This window comes from Mesoplodon densirostris, chromosome 1 (genome assembly GCF_025265405.1).
Source record: "Mesoplodon densirostris isolate mMesDen1 chromosome 1, mMesDen1 primary haplotype, whole genome shotgun sequence".
NCBI lineage: Eukaryota > Metazoa > Chordata > Mammalia > Artiodactyla > Ziphiidae > Mesoplodon > Mesoplodon densirostris.
Window position 1 is genome coordinate 234,152,853 of NC_082661.1, and position 4,121 is coordinate 234,156,973.

At 42.6% G+C, this 4,121-nt stretch overlaps 1 non-coding gene across 1 annotated transcript; it reads right to left on the reverse strand.

The window, feature by feature from the left end:
• Window positions 1-3,780: 3,780 nt before the first annotated feature.
• On the reverse strand, window positions 3,781-3,887 carry LOC132501476 (U6 spliceosomal RNA). Its single transcript, XR_009534243.1, has one exon. It is a non-coding gene; the product is annotated as a U6 spliceosomal RNA (small nuclear RNA).
• Between the last annotated feature and the right edge of the window lie 234 nt (window positions 3,888-4,121).

Sequence of the window (4,121 nt, forward strand, 5' to 3'; positions counted from 1 at the left end):
AGTAACTGCCGCTATTGAAGATTATCTTCAAGCAGGACATTTGTCACAGCTTCATTCAGGTCACCATTAGCACTGTGCTGTTCACTTGTTGACTTTTGAGAAAATGCATTCAGACACTCAGCATGGTGTAGGCGCTCTCAGAATAGTGGACAGCTCTGTCAGCTAACAAGGTGGCCAGCCTTAGCTATGCGGCCAACAAAAGTTCTATTGACCTTTTATTCTCAAGTGTTCTCGTTTTCACCTGAGCAACAGAGATTTGGCTTTCAGTTGCTTTTTGTTTGGTTTACTACTTGACAGTAAAGTCTTACATTTTCATATTGCTTCCGTGCTGACAGTATTTACTTATGCAAAAAATATTTTTGTGCCTCCTTATGCAAATATTTTCTGTGCCAGGCAATAATACCAAGATTTGTGAGAGAATGATCTTTTGAATTCCGTCTTTTAAAGATTGGTTCTATGCTAATTATCTTCCTTGGCAGGTCACTGCTTTTCATTAAATAAGGCTCTTAGAAAAAGACCTCTTAACGTTTGTGCAGAAGACTCACTGTGTTCTCTGCCCATCTGCGTGAATCTCAGTGAATCCTGTCTGTGACTGAGTCATTACCTCATACCTGATCAGTGACATTCGTCTGTGTGAGTCCTGGCTAAGCACTCCCTACATCCCGACGGAATTGTCCTCCAGAGGGATTTGAATGCATTTTGATCGAGATGCACTTACATTAGCATTAAGCCCTTTATTATTATTAAAAAAAATAAATCGTCCCATCTTAAGCCAGGATCATGTCACTGTGTAATGTATTTGATGGGTCTAGTTCTTGTACCCATCACTTATCAGATTGTTGTGCTGTTTCCTGTGTGGGAAAGAGAATTGCCCTTCCGTGTGAGGTAGTGCCACCTTGGGCCACTATGTGGCTGTGACTCCAGAAAGCCTTAGGAATTATGGCAGTCATGGGCTCAAGTCACCTGTGCTTTCTGGATGAGTGCTGAAGGGCTGTAAGGTCATGAAAAGTTAATGGAGAATTAATGCCTTGTAAACATAATCCACTACTATTTTAAATAATGACCCACTCAAGTTCAGGCAACATATATTAAAATAGTCTAACATGAGTTAGAACGATTTAAGGCTGATAAAGAAGGGGTAATAAAGGATTTAGGACTGGCTGTTCATTTAGCTGTGAAGTAAATAGACTGCTCTGCCTGAGAGGTCCTCCTAATCTTCTTCTAAGGAGGAAGCTGAAGGGAGGTTAAATAGTGTGCTCAAAGTCACATACCTGAGCAGTGCCAGAGCTGGGACCCGAACCCAGACCTCTCTGACAGCACCGCTGGTAAGCTTCACTGTGCAGTTCTACCTTCCCCCTGGGAGGGAGGCATCCTGTGTCATAAGAAATAATACAGATTCCTCTTTATTGACGAGATGAGACAAATTCAGATTTAGAAGATAAAAGCTCGAGTAAGGTATTAATTTATTGAACTACCTGTTCAATTTAATAGAAATCTATCAAGGACCTCCTATGTGTAAAGCACTACGCTAGGTACCAGGGTAGGATATCAAGATCACTAACTGTTAGAGCTTGTAAAATATGTATAAAAAGAACTTTTACACAAGACAGAATTCATTCAGCAAACTTTTTTTTTTTGGCACTTTGGTGTGCCAGGACTGGGCTAGACAGTGAGAATCATGCATCAATTTATCAATTCATCCTATGCTTTTGATCACCTAGTATGTTCCAGGCACTGTTTTAGATGCTGGGAAAATAGTGGAGATCAAAGCAAGCAAAGTCTGTGTTCTCACTGAGTGGACATTCTCGTGGGAGAGACACAATAAATCAGCAAGAAAAGACCCGTTCTGCAGGGAATTAAGCTTGGATGGTGTGCGGAGAGCTGACTATGTTAGATTGCAGAGATAAATAAGATTTGATCCTTGCCCTGGAGGAGGTAGACATGTAAACAGCGAACTACAGTAGAATCAACATGTGCAGTGATTCACGTATGAACAAAGTGCTGTGGAGGGAACCTGAGGGGTGGCGGTGAGCCGTGTGCTGCCAGGACCGGGTGTGTGTTTAGGATGGCGGTTGTGGAGCGGTCTCAAGCATAGGCTAGACAGCAAGAGGCTGACGGTAGGATATGGTCATTCCTCTGGGATTACAGCCCTAGACAAGTGCAAGGGGGAGGCGGCAGAAGGAAGTGGTGCTTCTCACAGAGAGAATTATGGAAGGCTTCCTGAATGAGGTGGCGTTTAAACTTGGTCTTTAAATATGTAGAGGTGAAGGGGAGGGCATCTCAGGGCCATACTACTGTGAACAAGAGGAAAGATCGAGCTTACTTTGGGAGTGGCTAGACTTATGAGTTTATGGACTGGCTGGAGCATAGGGTGTGTAAGAGAGAAAGCCACTGGGGGCTTAGGTAGGCTGGTTTGCTTCAGGTAAGCAGAGGGAACCTGCTACAGGTTTTTTTTTTAGTAGACTGACATAGTCACCACCTTAGAAATATTATTCTTGCAGTAGTGTATATGAGAAATTGGAGTGGGGAGAGAGAATACAGTAATTCAGGAGGCTATTGTGATGGCCCTGAGGTACTGGGGATCTGATCTAGGAAGGTGGCCCTGGGGCTGGAGGAGAGAACGTGGACCAGTTGTACAGGGAGAATAGTAAGGCAGACCGCTGATCAGATGGGGGCAGTTACGGAGAGGAGGGGAAAAAAATGATTCCAAGGATGTAAGCCCAGGTGACTGAGAGGACAGGATTTCTATGACAAACTGAGGATGGCAGAAGGAAAAATGTGTTTGAGAGGACAGATAACTTAGATTAGTTTGGGACTCGTGGAGTTAACGGTGCTGGTAGGACCTTGAGGTAAAAGTGTCAGATACGTACCTGAAAAGGAGACTTTAGCTGTGGGTTAGAAGATGTAGATTGGGGAGATAATTTTTTTTTTTTTTTTTTTTTTTGTGATACGTGGGCCTCTCACTGTTGTGACCTCTCCCATTGCGGAGCACAGGCTCGGGACGCGCAGGCTCAGCGGCCATGGCTCACGGGCCCAGCCACTCCGTGGCATGTGGGATCCTCCCGGACCGGGGCACGAACCCGCGCTCTCTGCATCAGCAGGTGGACCCCCAACCACTGCGCCACCAGGGAAGCCCTGGGGAGATAATTAAGTGGTTCCAGTTGTGGAATAGATGACACTGGTCAGGGACTTACTCGTTCAAAGAGAGAAAGGCGGTAAGGATGGAAACTTAGAATCATCGTAATTTTGGCTATTTATTTTAATTTTTCTTCTTGCACTTTAGTGCTAATAATCTCTTAAACTACACTGTTGGAATTCCAGCTCTTTATTCTCAGCTCAGTCCACCATGTTGCTTGAAAAATTGGGCGCCTTGGCCATATTATCTTGACTCCATTGTAGAATTCAGTTTTAATCTGGGACAACATAAAAAAACCAGCTTTGTGACCTTATTTGCCATTGAGATGCTATTGGGAAATTTTTCCATCACATCTTTCAGAGTCTCCTAGAGCAGCTCTTTCACAGTAAGTGATAAGAAACAGCTTTGCTTCCCTGAAGGAGTGTAGCTGTTTGTTCCTTATAGAAAATCATATAATTAATCACATTGACATTTTCACCTTGGCTGTTAGGAAGCACAGACTCGAATTCTCTGTTTAACTGTAGTAACTGTGTAAGACTCAAATAGGTCTCCAAATTTGAGTTCTATTCCACTGTCTCTTATACCAGCCACAGTCTTCAGTTTCTTCTCTAATTTATGATTTTTTTCCTTGGTCATGATTTTTTAAAAATATGCAGTGGTTCACGAATTTGCATGGCATCCCTGTGCAGGGGCCAGGCTAATCTTCTCTGTATCGTTCCAGTTTCAGTGTATGTGTTGCCCAAGTGAGCACTCCTTGGTCATGATTATTAATTTCCTTCCTTAATACATGCATTTCTCATAAGCTATCTCAGATTCCTTGTAGAATGAGATAAGGGCTAAATAAATAATGCCACTATGGTATTCACTATATGAATGAGATATATTGAATACTTAGAATGTTACAGATCAGTACATAAATAGAAGGACTCATCACATTTTAAATTTATATGTTCTTTGTTTTCTATGAACTTTGTCTTAATTGATA